General features: G+C 47.4%; 1 protein-coding gene across 4 annotated transcripts in view; it reads right to left on the minus strand.

The window, feature by feature from the left end:
* LOC105568791 (amyloid beta A4 precursor protein-binding family B member 2-like) overlaps positions 1-14279 on the minus strand; it is a 95257-nt gene that overhangs the window by 53802 nt on the left and 27176 nt on the right. The gene's annotated exons all lie outside the window — the stretch shown is intronic.

A 14279-nucleotide genomic window follows, 5' to 3' on the forward strand; every position in this document is an offset into this window, starting at 1 on the left:
GACGCATGCGTAGTCACTTCCCACGCTGACGTGACTGCACGTGATACAATGAGCGATCCCGTTTTCCTCGAGGAGCGTTACTTCGCAGAAATCTCGAACGGCCCCGTTGTTTTCGCGTGCGACGCCGCGTCACGACCGCGCGCGGTTCCGCGGCTTTAAATACCAGGCAGATAACGAGCGGCCAAAGGTCAAGGCTCCGAGTTATGGCGGACCATGGCAGCGGAGATACGATCGAACGCAGCTGCCGGTGCCTGCCTATGAGGCGCATCGCCAAAGGTCGCTCGATGCCGCGTATCGATACGCGGCCGACCGCGTCTCCGTCGTCGGGGTGAGACGCGTGCCGCCCCGTTTTAACGTCGCGGAATCCGGCGAGACTGGATGTATTTCATCGTCGAGGAATCGAACTCCCCGGTGCCGCGAGCGTGAAGAAATTGAGAGCCGTTTGCCCGACATAGGCCGCATGACAAGTGTTTCAAGTTTGGCTGTGCCTCTCGCGAAGGACCGAGTCGGGATCCAATTTAAGTTCGCGCTAATCTATCGCGGCGGCGATTACGGTAAGAAAGCTTGTCGCTCGAGATCGCCGAAGACGAGGTATTATCCGCGGCGAGGGAGTAATGGCACGAGCGTTAAGCTTTAAGCTCGGCCCGAGATAGATGGCCAAGTTAAATACTGCAGCCGCGGTTATCCGATATTCCGACTATCTTTGCGGTAACTCGCACGGAATACTAATAAAATTTATTCAGCGCGGTTAATATTAGCGGAGTACACCTCGCCCGTTAATATAGAGCTATGGGCCGCAGGAATTTACATCATGCAGCCCATTATGATAGCTCATACACGTCTGTTTGGCATAATTGCCGATACAACCAAAAATCCACAAATAGCTTCCCGACCGATACCAATGGAGAACACATTTCGCGTGCCGAGTTTCGGAGACACTTCTCCAAAGACCGTCCTTTGATCGCGTTCGTCGCCGAACGCCATCGTTACACGCAGCCGCAATTCATTTCGCAGAAATGATCTACGGACCTGCCCGATCGACGCCACGCTCTCGCTACTCACTGATAATCCTGAGAAAGACGGCAACGGCGAGAACGACGTTGCACAGGAACCGACAAAACGAGTCCATGCTGGTCTGACGGCTGACATGTTGGCGGAAAAGCTCGGCCCGATACTCCGCGATACTCTCGCAAAATAATCGGCTAAAGACGGCTTATCGACGCGCTATATCGGTGGAGGGCGCGAGCAAGAGCTCCGAGCCTCCGAATCTCTCCTTGGCCTCCTTCGTCCCTTCCTTCCTTCCTTCCTTTCTTCCGTCCGCAGCTCTCCTATCTGGTCTACGTCTACCCGTCTCGCTCGCGCCACCCGCTATTGATTCGACCACCGTGAGGCCTAAAGCTTCCCGCTTTCGAACGGAGCTTCTTTCTCGTCGGAGTGACTCGCGGCGCGAAGGCTGATAGGCCGAACTAAAAATACCGCGACGTCTCGTCCCATTTCAAACTTCCAATTCTGTACCTGAGAAACGGCGAGATTTAAATCCAGGTTTCCTCTTCCCTTTCTCTCGTTAATTAAATATAAATACAGCGCAGTTAATTCCGAGTCCGACTACCTCTACGCTCCGGATAGAAAATTCTGCGGCTCGGGAAGAGAAGTGTACAACTAACGACGCTATAAAATCGCAGACAGATGCGCCAAACGTGAATTTGCGGATGTCCATTCAGTCCGCGTTCGCTCGGCGTCGTCAATAAACACCATAGTTTCGCGTTTATGGCAGGCGCGGTCGCGACGTAAATACCAATCACGAATCTGCGATTCGAGAAGCGAACGGGCGATGAACTCTCATCATCCGCGTCGGTACGTTCCATCATTCAAACAACGTTTGCGCGTACGTAACGATCTTCCCTTTTATTTTTTTTTTCGAGGGTCGGGTTAGCGTACGGTCACACAAAAAAGCCTATTAACTTGTTGCACATGAAACGACGCTAAACGAGTTACGCGGTGAAAAATACGAACCTTCTTCGTGGGAGTTAATAATGTCGAAAAAAAGCACGGTTTAACTGATCACTTATTTTAATAGATTAATTGACGCCGCTTGTATCGTTTACAGCAAAGAGAGACACCACCTCGCCGATCGATCAAAGCTAAAATTAATGGCCTTGTTACTTTGAATTTTTCTTTGCTCGGCAGACAAAGCACCGGCATGTTGGCAACGTTCTTTTTTTCGCGACGAGTTAATTAGTTAATTAGTTGAAAGGTTAAATCGTTTGACATCTTAATATCGTCGTTTAACTTTCGGGAACAGCGGTTGTTGGTGCAATTTATGCAACGCTATAAATTTGTTATTCATTCGTGGAAATGTCACGAAGCCCGGGAGAGCCTTTTTATGATGCATAAAAAAAACGGCTTAACTAAATAATTATTTTATAACGCACGATGCTCCGACGCCGCAAACGGTAATTGCAGTAATTAATAACAGAATGCGCCATAAAATTTATATTTTACGAACAACTGTACGCGCGTTACACGAGCTGAGCAGGGCTGAAAGTTTCATTACACGATACCCTATGAGGTACTATCATTTAACAACTCGTTTGTGAAATAAAATAAAATGTCTTTGCAAGTTTACGCATACTATCTGCGTTATATTTAAAAATACTCCCATGTAAAATTTTATTTTCGACTGCACCAATTTATAAAAAAACATTGCGTTTTTAGCAGAGAGCACGATTTTTGCCCGCGGATCCAATTAAACTTCTATTTACAAAAATCGTTACGCTCTTTTTTTCCCCCCCGAAAGTTCGTTAGTATTTGGCAAGATTTGTAATTTGCGGGACATTTAAAAGGAGGCCGTACGAAATGAAATCGAAGAAAGAGGACAAATGAATCGGCGAAAGGGCCGACAAATTGTCTAGCAACGACATTCCGCCACGTGCTCGTTACAGATACGTGCGAGTGCGAGCGACGACTGGCACTCCGCTGAATGCATCTCGTTATTTTTGTCGTGCGAAAATCCTGCCGCGCGGGAGGGGGCTGCGGGGAGACGGGCGTACGGCGAGATGTGTTTTAAAGTTCGAGAGCACGTCCGATGCGCGAGAGGAGCGAAAAGTATTAAGGCGACTAGCGCGGGAAGACTCTGAAAAATACCCTACGTGCTCGTTAAAATCCCATCTTAAAAAATCTCTCACGTGGCGCAACCAGACGCGCGTTGTGTTTGAAAGAGACGAATAAAAAGGAAGATGGAAATAAAAATGGGGGGGGGGGAGGAAGGGGGCGCTTGGACGCGTTTAACGAGTTTCGTAAAGCGAGAAGCCTCCTTTGGATAGAATACTTTGTCGCATACTTTTGAACTCACTTTGTCGTATGGCTGTCTTTGAAGTACTGTCCTCCTTTGTTTATAAAAAAAACCAACGATGTAACACATGGAGCGTGTAAAAGAAAGATTCTTTTGGAAACATTTCAGAATATTTTCGCAAAACAATCCTGCGTGTCGAAAATTCGAGCTCTACGCATGCTGCTGAAAACAGAGCTTGAATCGCCCGAATGTCGGAGTTCCGACTTTTACGTACGCATTTTATTTGGAACAAGTTTGCGCATTTCCAAGATTGGGGAAATGGAGAATTGGCGGGATCAACAGGAAGGCGTTTGCTAACGAATCGACGGCGAACGAGAGATTCGCCAGCTACCTGTTACAGACGTTATGGCGCGACAGCGTAGCGTTTGCAGTCGTTCCGCGAACATGTCTCGTTATTTCGCGTGGAATGAAGCAGTTTAAAGTTTGAACGCCTGTTGGGATCGCGGAAAGGGCTACGCGAATGAGACAATTAAGAGCGGCAAGGATAACCCAGAAATGCGGATGGTGTTCGAAGTTGTTTCACGGGGCGTTCCGGAATTCATTCGCGAGAACGAATTCCGCCGAGCTTGTGGATTTTATTTCGCATTAGATTGGGCAAACTTGGCGACGCAAATGACAAATTTTATATCGGCGAGCACAGCACGCGTAATAATTCTTAATTGTGCCTTAATTGTACGCGTTAACAGAATTTCAGACAAACGTTCGGAAGCCGTGTTCAATATTCGCTATTATCATCAGACTGAGAACAGCAATTACGGCGATAACTTAACTGGATTAAACGCCACTTGGATCTTGCAGGGGAAAGTGACTTTCGAAAGGAGCTGACTCAAACCGGTACAGACGGGGCGACAAATTGGCTGCGGGCAAAGTCGCTCGCGTTCCAGTTCGCGGTGCCCCGAGCAAAAGTGCGCGGCGCAGTTGCAGCTGCATACTTTGGGTTTGCGTCCCGTTATTTCGCCGCCCCGGAGGAACCCGCGCACACAGCCCAACCGAAAAGTGGGCTGCTGCGGAAAGTTCTAAAGTTTGGACATGCTTTCGCAGGGAGACGAGGGGGGGGGGGGGGGGTGAGAAGTGTACAAGCCGGAAGCGAGCAAGGGCGAAAGAACGAAGTTGAGGGTGGCCGGAGAAGAGTGCTGTAGGCAAGAAAGGCAGAAACAAAAAAACCAAGAGGAGGGAGAGCGGAGAACGGAGGGGTAAAAAGCTCTGTCACCGCCCTCGATGAGTCACCCTATCGATTGCTCGCGCGAGTGTAGGTGAAGCTGACGGAGGTGAGGGTGGGTTTTCACCGTGCGCCTTTCTTCTTGCCGGCGGCGTCCTTATGTAAGTCCTTCCTACGGAATATTAAGTTTCATAGACGCGGAACAACCGACCCCCATTCCTGCCTCCCTGTTCTGCGAGTGAAGGGCGCGTGCCGGGCAAACGACGGCAAAGTTCGATCGGTGAAACCGAGCGTTTGTTATCCCGCCACTTTCGCTCCAAGATGGTTTTCTCTCTCACGGCTGAGTTCGATGAACGAGCAATAGAAATATCCATGGTCTCCAAAAGATCAATGTCTTTATTAACAATAACGTGATTATTAATTGTGCTAAAATAGTTCATTTCCTTCTCATAGAGCGGAAACGTTAATGGAATCTTATGCGAGAAGTGCAACGCGAGAAAGCAATAACTCGGGGACGAAAGGGATATTTTAGAGTATTTTATCAACTGGAAATGAAATCGATGGAAGTGTGTGGCGCATTGCAGTAAAGAGTGGTGGCGAAAATAAGGTGATCTCTATATCCAGGCCCTTATCGCGGAATTCAACGGTTAATCGATTTCTCCAGTGCGCGATTATGCGAAGCGCAGAAGTTGAAGTTCCCTCGTTTCGTCCCGCCGCGCGGCGCTGCCCCCCATAACAATGAAGTTACGGACTTAAATGTCTCTCGCACGGGAAACCATGGAGAATGGGGTGCGAAGAACCAAGTGCCGCGTCTCGTTATGGTGAAAAAAGGCCGCGGCAATTCTGAAAGCGGTCGTTAAGCTTAACGACGTGCGCAAGATGGCGGCGGCGACGGCGAGACGGTAAGGTCAAGATTTTTCGGCCTGCGTTCTACGGCAACGATCTCTTATTCACGGGGCAACCCCATTTCGCCATTCCACGCGAGCGTAATTCAGGGAAATTATCCGCGTTCAATCAGCAATATTGAGAGCCCTGATAAATAATAGATGAGCTTCTATTATCTTCTCATTCGTTATTCGATACTCGCAAAGTCACGATTAATAAATGTACACGCTACATATTTAAAACTTATACTGCAACTGTGTACAATAAAAATATCACTTGCATATTAAGTATAAATAGAAACGGAGTATTTCAAAGTAGTATTTCTCTTCACTTCCCTTTATGTTAAAATTTCAATGCCGTCAGGATCAGCTCGTTTTGTCACGTTACACTCGTAAAAACGTAGCGGACGGATCAAGTAGACACTCATAATTCCTTTTTTGCGTGCAATAGGATATATCTTACAATTAAACAAAACGCGGCATCCTAATCTGCATAACAAGATTACGGATCCGCCTCCATCGACGAGCAGGAGGCGATGGCGATTCGACGTTATCGGGAGAAGTGGATAACAACGGGTGTACGAAGGGGTTACAGCCGGCCGAGGAGGGTTAGGTCTCCGGGGAGGTTGATATGGTGCGGCTAATAGCACTTAGGGGTTGCGTGCGGCGCCGGCACGTCTAAGCGCCGCGACGCCGAGTATATTTTCCGGGTATACATACGTCACTCGCGCGATCGTTGGAAGACTCGCTGGACGAGCCCGGTCGAACAAAGCGCGAGACCTGGGCGAACGTGCAGGTATATATTCTTCGGGGAAGCCAATCTGGGTGGCCGTCGGTGGAAAACGCCGCGGCGATTGCCCGCGACGTGTGAAAGGGGGGTTGAAAAGGCCAATCGCCTCTGTCTAACTCACGCGCTCCGAACGAGACCCGTTCGTGGTTTGTCAACGGGAAACGAGTGCGAGAAAACGAAAAACACCTATACAGGTCTTTCCCCGTGTGTCTTGCCGGCTCATGCAATCGTTCCAGAACAATTCCGAGAAATGTAATAGGCGCTGTTTCCCGAGCTCGCAATTAACTTGGTCTTTGTCGGCGTTTACGTGCACCGAGACACTTTTTTTTCCACAGCGCAACGTGCTGAATATTAAGAGTTTGAAGCGTGTTTCTTGGATAATAATTAAAAAAAAAGTATTTCTAAGAATAATTTAGGTCGATCGGGAATAAAGTATGCAACGCGTCTCTTTCGTGGCCAAGAAGCTACGAAGAAATTCCACGATGACAGAGTATCCCCTTTCCGGCTCCAACTCTCGCCCATAAAGATCGCTCGACAAGATCGAAATTCCTACGACGCATTCTCGTGACATAGGGCGAGCTTTAACGGCAGAAATAACGGAGACGAATTTTATTATTCGTGCGCGAGGCGACATTTTGATGGCGCCGATGCGCGATGCGGCGAGCGACAATAAAATCTGTTCAGTGGTAACAGCCGAACCGGCCGGACCGACCGCGCGGCCGTCTGACTAGTCCGCCCGTTTTCACTTCGGCGTACGGGCTCTGTACCGGGACGATGTCGCGGCATTTAAAGCGTCAGCCCGTGCTTTATGGCACGTGTAAAGGTGGTACGTACAATGAATATGAATAAGTGTTCATTCAATTCGCGCGGCAGAAACGGTTGTCGTTTTAACCTTCAGCCTCCTTCCGTTTAAAATATTTCACTGCCCGCGCGTTTGCCCCCGTCATTCTGGGTGATTTAAACTGATGGTGGAACAATTTAACATGTCGCCGGGAAATTTCGCGCGCAAATATATCAAATAAATAAAATTAATTAAGTATAAAACATAATTAAATAAAATAAAAATTGTCCAAGTAAAAAGAGAATGACAAATTCTACATAAAATGATATAAAAGCAGAAGAATTTAATTTGAGGATAAATTGTATTCTATCGCTCAACCATAATGTTAATTTTTGTTAGTGACACTTTAAGGAAATTAAATTTAATACCTCGCGTCGGTCAGTTTGTTGTACAAATAGTAACGTTGTAAAGCTTTTCACAAAGCGTGACGGTACCCACATCAAAAATTTTAATTTAATTAGCTACTGGTTCGTTACATATTTAAAACGTATTTCCCGACGGCGGAAGGGGTGTTCTATTTTTCAGCTCGTTTCGTCGGGGCGAAACAACGAGGTAGCTACTTCCCTCATTGCCATTTGCTGATGCAATGGGTGATTTAATTAAAAGTGAGAACCCAGTATAATAACGCTTTCATGGAATGACACGTCTCTCGCAAGCGGGTGGAAAGATGGACGAGAGAAAAGAGATTGGAAAAAATCATTTTAAATGTCGCTTTTTCGTTTTGCGATTATTTCACAATTAATTAAATGTAACGTATCTAATCGCACGATCGCGTCTACGCAATTACAGATAGCGTCGATTCACTTTCGAGACATTAGTTTATCAAAAATTCAACCAATTGTTTCCATTATGACAAATGGAATTTTTCTTGACGCAAGAGGACGGCTCGCTCTCCAAATCCCTGACCGTCCTAGGTATTTGTTTTTGCACAATTGCACAAAAGAATAGCACGAACGCATTTAAGTACAGAATGCGGAAGGATGTATTAAAAACTGAAACAAAAGCCGAAATTGTCTTCGCAAAGTAGTGGCACACAGCCATTCGTCACTGTCTAACGCCCGAGTTATCGATCTGTTAGCAGCGTACGTAGCGACTTAAGCAAGATGATTCGTGTTCTTGTCAGTCGATATATGCATACGTATATGGAGAGAATCGTCTCCCCCAGATAATTCATGTAAATTGAGTCTTGTTAATTTCAAATGGTACACGAATATTATCAGCCTTTCGATTTCTTCATAAATTATAATGCAAATATGCCTTCGATATTAGCATCTTATTATAAAACTACAGCAACTTCTTTATTGTTTCCGATGTTTATTTTTTTTTCTCGTACGCGGGTTTTTGTTAAATGCTTGAAAGAGAAACCTCAAATGTAAAATACATCGCGCTACGCAATTCTCAGTGACTCTTTTACTTGTGGCGAACGCCATAAGCGAAGCTTCGCAGCGAAGATTGTGGAGCTACTCCCTCGATGAGCACGCAGTGTCCTCGTTAGATTCGCATTTAGATCAAAGACCGTACCGCCGTAATGAGCCAAGTTCGACCGTCGTTTTTTCCCATCTGGCCCCCCTCCCTCCGCGGCGTCGCGACGCCGCCCAAGTCTGACATATGTACTCTTAATGATTCCCGTGGCCGGGTTCCAGCAGGCGGCGGACTTCTCAAAAACTTGCCGAAATTCGCACAGCTGACCGTCCCGATTCAGTCGCGCCGCTGCTTTATGGAGGAAGTTACGGGGAAACGTGTCGAACTATCCGGAAGAGACGCGAGAATAGCGTGTGCGGTGGCGTTTTGTTTAAAGTGCAGTTAACGTAATGGCGCAATAATTCTTCGCGATTGTGTATTTTTCCATAAAAATCATCAACACCGAATATCCATTATCCACTTCCGGTAGACACAGTGGGTGAATGTTAGATAACTTTACGAGGGGCGTGTAGCGTAAAACCCGCATAAATCGCGCCGCGAGAATTCCGACAAAGTACCCTCGAATATCCGTATCGCGGTCGCCGTCGCGGTAACTTCGGGACGCGAGCCATCGATTCGAGTCTGAGCAAGCATGACGACTTATACGCTACGTGTCCTCGCGACGCTTTCTCGCGGTGCGCGAAAAATAATGGCACCGTAATTTATTTTTATATCGAGGGACGATAAATCGCGATTTTACGGCACCCCGTTAAGATTTTAGTACGCGGAGGGAAAGAGCGGTACGTGTCGCCGGCCGAGTCCGTGAGCTTTGCCGCTCGTGCACGCCGCGGCGATTTTCTATTGTCCGATCGTGCCCTTTGTCCGCGGAATAGACCCCCGTGATCGGCGTTTATTGATTTAGGCCACGGGTCGTTGGGGAAAAAAAGCCACCGGATATTTCTGAACGAGACGTGTTCTCGAATCGCCGTCCCTCGCGACGTTATGTAACGGCGTCGGCCCGCGTCGGACTTTTCGCGTATCTCCACCACTGGCGGCGGTTGCGGATTAATTTCGTCCCTTTTCGGCGTTCTCTTAATCCCCGCGTCGTCGAGTTCGCGCCGGGAATCAAGCTGCCCGTGACTCCGCGTTACCTCGGCTACTTTACGTCCGGACTCTTTCACTTTTCCCGTATCTTCTGTTTTACGGTCGACGTGTGCCTCGAGCAAAACCTGCGAGTTACGAATTTATTAAGGTGCCGTTCGGGCCGCTACGCGTAAAAGCACACAGCTCAATTAAATCACCCGTGTTTCGGCGAGGTGGAATAAAATTGCAATCTATACCCATCGATTACGGTTAATGCGCCACTCCGAAGCTTACAACGAGGGGTGATTTATTCCCGACGGTGGTTTCGCCGCCGGGAAAACATATTGTCGCCTAAGAACCTCATCCCGTCTTCCCGCCACTTATCCGGGTCTAGCGTTTTACGAGCGCCCGTTTCGCCCGCTGCGGTCTTGTCGTGGATATTTCCCGGGAAGGTGTTTTTGACCCTCTCGCCACCTGCATCCCCATCAGGCGATCCACCCCCTGCTTCGTTTGTCCGTCCGTAGGTACGTAAGTCCTGGCGTCTCGCGCACCTTAACCCCTTAATGCCCATCGAGCAGCACGTACGCCCGCTACGACGGTCTTAGAGGCATCTTTCGGTTTTACCGTGCACCCGTAAAAGCGATATTGCAACCGGTCCTGGTGAAATTTTCACCAGTCAATCCCCCGTTCCCCCGCCACCCCGCTTGCGCGGCTCGACTAATCCTTTTAACTATCAGCCACCGACTTTTCCAGCCGTTTACGACGCGACGACTTTTATCGAGCACGTAGGGAGCGTCGGCATTACATAAGACTCCTATCCCCCTCCCCCCCCTCTCGCTCTCTCTCTCTCTCACGCTCGTTTAGGTGATCTTCAACGACGGTGGATATTATTTATGAATGCGCTGCTGGAGCACGTCTCGGTTCACTGTCGGGTAAATTCAATTACTTGGGTAATTTTCCGGATAAGTTTTAAGTGCTAACATTCATAAGGACAAGGGAAACCACTATGCATTAGGTTCAGTAATTTTATGTGCTCCAGCAGAGCGCGGTATAATGAACCGCACAATAAGAACGTAATATATCAGGGCGGATGGACAGGCGCGTTACAGCGCGATCGTGTCGCAAGAGAAAGGAGCATAGTTCGATTACACGCGAAACGAGCCTTTGATCCTGTGTGCGCTTGTGACAACGCGTAATGACTTGTAATACCGTACAAAGTCCGGGTAATGCTGTGTTGCCCGCTTCGGCGAACAGTAATTTGAGAAAATGGCACGTAATTTCGAAGTACGTCGGTAAAATGCCATCTTCCAAATTGCTATCGTTACAGTCAGAAGATCAATTTCATAAGCAATTATTTTTCTCCTCGTAAAGAATTTGTGCGCCGCGCGTACTTCGTGCATTCCGTTTCAGCTCATAGAAAATCTGACTATCGTTCTTTAATCGGTACGGCGAAATGAGAAAAAGTTGGGCCAGCAGTAGTCGTCGTTGTAAGTTCATAAAGAAAATTATTTTTAAGGGGCATCGGGACGGCTCTGCCATGACACCCGGCTCCATTTTCTTTCCTTCCGCTTTTAGCCGCGGAAGAAACGGCGTAAAATGTATGGGATAGTATCGTTTAAAATCCTCTCGGAAGAGAGACCTGGTAAGAAGATAAAGTCTTTCCAAAAGGAACTTCCCGATTAAGGGAACGCGGATTATAAAAGTTACCTAACGGCGGAAGCCAAGCGAGAGAGCTTTCGTCGGGAGCTCCTTTTCGACGAGTTCTAGCCTACATTAAGATAAAATGTGCTCATCCTTCGCCGCCAGATAAGCCCGAAATGAATTTCGAGAAAGGAAGAACCGGACAAAATCCATCTCGATAACATGAAAAAAAAAACCCCCCCAGAAATATCTCAATAAGACGAAGCAAAATGTGCAGCGAGAGAATTGATAATATAGCAGCGATATTGAAATCACAGAGTCCTGGGATTTCACGCGGATCCCTTTCGCAAAATATTTTTCTTTATCATGCGGATATAAAATACATTCGCGTCGGTGAGATTGTATCCTTTATGTTATCTTCCCCGACCACACACTACGAAACATATTACAAGCATATACCATGTCGAGGGCAATATCCGCAAAGTATATAATTCTCTACATAAGGAGAGGGTGGAAGTTATGAGGCAACAATAATTTCAGGAGGAGGATTCTTCTTTGGCTCCTCATCGTGAATTTTCCAGCCGAGCTCTGGAACAAGGGCCGACGTGAATTACACGGGGGGGAGGGACGGAGGGTAAGGGGCGAGAAGAGGCTGGAAACGAGAGGAGACGGAAGACCGTGTCGCTCGCGCAACCCTTCTCCGGGAATCAGTTATAAGGAGATTTCCCGAGGCAGGCCTCGATGTCGGAAACTTTTGCGCGATATATTAACGGCGTGGCAGTAACAGTATTTCTTGCGATATTAGTTGTCGAGGCGAACGGCCGAGGGGTAAATTGCAAATTTCGACGTACAGGCGAAAATATCTGTCGATGGCGCCGCTGCGATGCGGAGTGTCCCTATCAAAGTCGCCAATAATCACTCGCTTTTAGCGACATAAAGCAACCTTCCAGGTAAACTGCTGCGTCGACTGTATATTTATCGCGCTGAAGATACGCCCCGCAGTAGCTTAAATACTTCTTACGTTTCGCTCAAGCGCCTCGTTCGAACTAAATTTCCTACGGGAATTGCGCAACATCATGAAATACAGAGAACCGTGCGAATTACCGGGGAAATAGATACTGAGAGGGCGGGTATACGAAAGCGGAAAGGAGTATCGCTTGCAACCCTTTCGACGAATCCAACTATAAGGAGATTTCCCGAGGCAGACGTCGACTGCTGGGGGGAGTCTTGCGCGAAATATCAGCGGTTATAACAGTATTTCTCGCGATATTAGCTGGCGGCCGTTCTGTTCCACCAGTCGGCAAAACCTTTCATCGTTTCTCGCCACCATCCTTCCGGCCTCTTCCTATTCGCCACACTTTCCAGATGTCTCTCCTAGGCTCCCTCTGGCTTTTAATTGATCTGTGACTACTCGCGTCTGGTCCCCGCCGTGGAAGTTCCGAGCTTTCGCGCCGGGATGCGTGGCGCAAATCGTAGAAACCCATGTCCGAAATGAAGTTTACTGCCCTCCACTATGGAGCCATGAAAAAGCTTTACGGACTTTTACTGGTAGGTTCCCCGGAGAGCGCGCCATTCTTTTAAACCGCGTAGAGTCCAATTTTCTCATTTTCGATAAAAATGTAACGAAACTGCAAGCCACGCAGGGGAAGACGTAAAGCGAATTCGTGACGGAATTTTATTTCCAATCATAGTAACGTTATTTCAAGTCCCTGACTTACCTACAAATGTATGCGCATATGTTTTTACCTTGTCATTCTGCTTATTAAAATTGTACGAATTCATTAATTGCGATTTTGTTTGCTCGTTATCGATTACGCGTTGTTGATACGTTGATTTTTAACATTATTTCGTTTCGCTATTTATCCTCTGCTTATTGCGTCTGGCGCGCTGATTTTCCATTATCTCTCTTTGTCATCCTATAATTGACTTACAGCCGGCGTCGCCGTTGTCTTCGGCGCTTGGCTCGGAAAAGGGATTGTGGAAAAGCTTCGCTGGCTGTCCGCCAACTACCAATAGGAGACAACGAAAGCGCGCAGTTTTCCAACGTGAACCACGAAGCCTTTTCGTTCTGATCGATCCTATAGTCTGGCGACGCCAATGGTGCTTTTCGTTGGCCGGCGAGCAAAACTAATCATAAGTATTGTTCCATAAGACACGCTTGAGAAAGGACATATCGTTGTCCAAAAATTTATTTTTATTTACAAAAGATCTGCTATGTTTTCTCGAAATCTGGTAGGAAAGAAGAATGTGCTGCGCGTTAATTTATTCCTTTCACGGTAATAACGTAATTCTCGTATTGCCAGTTGCAATTTCATCGACTTTTTGTATTTGACGTCAGAACATTGCGGAAAATGTTAAGCAACGAGAAGACTCTAAGAATAATTAGATTACGCTACTAAGAAAAAGACTAATAATAAGATTACCGATGAAGGAGGGCAGGAGATAATAATTAAAACGATAAATAGCGCGCCATAGAAATGAAAAAGAGGGAAAACTAGAGAAATAACTACGAACGAGATAACGAGTAACGAGCAACGCTCCGCTATTTCGCAGATTAGCTGAAGATTAACGTGGCGGCTGGTACGGGCGCAGGCTCCTTAAATCACACCGTCGTTTGATACTAATCACGGTTGAATAAATAAGGAGCGTGCTTTAAGCAGGGCCGAATATGCGAGTGAGTAGCGTGTTTAACCCACGTCTTTATCATCTCGTGGAAAATTTATGCGACCTCGAACAATTAATGCATGTTATGCGACGAGTGTGTTACGAAGGACACGCTGGCCACTGCCAACGTTCGCCATTCCGGCAGTTTCACTTGTAATTTTGCGTGCGGAGCAAAGCCTCACACCTTCAACTCCCGTTGCCGTCTTTCGCGTGTGTGCGACGAATCATTACTAATGATCGCCGCGGGGAAATATCTCGCGCGGACAAAGGTGCGCGAGTCGCATAGACCCAGGAATAATAAATCTACTGTGTTGTCGCATTTTTAAAAATCCGTTTTGGAGATCCTCTTAACCGGCAACGGGCTACGCACGCACGAATAAACAGCGATCGCGAAATTCATTGCGGATAAATATCCTTGCTCGCGGTCGCCGCGATTCGACCAGCTGAATCTCGTGCGCGTGTGC

This window comes from Vollenhovia emeryi, unplaced genomic scaffold (assembly GCF_000949405.1).
Source record: "Vollenhovia emeryi isolate VEMERY1.0 unplaced genomic scaffold, V.emery_V1.0 DF939127.1, whole genome shotgun sequence".
NCBI classification, from domain to species: domain Eukaryota; kingdom Metazoa; phylum Arthropoda; class Insecta; order Hymenoptera; family Formicidae; genus Vollenhovia; species Vollenhovia emeryi.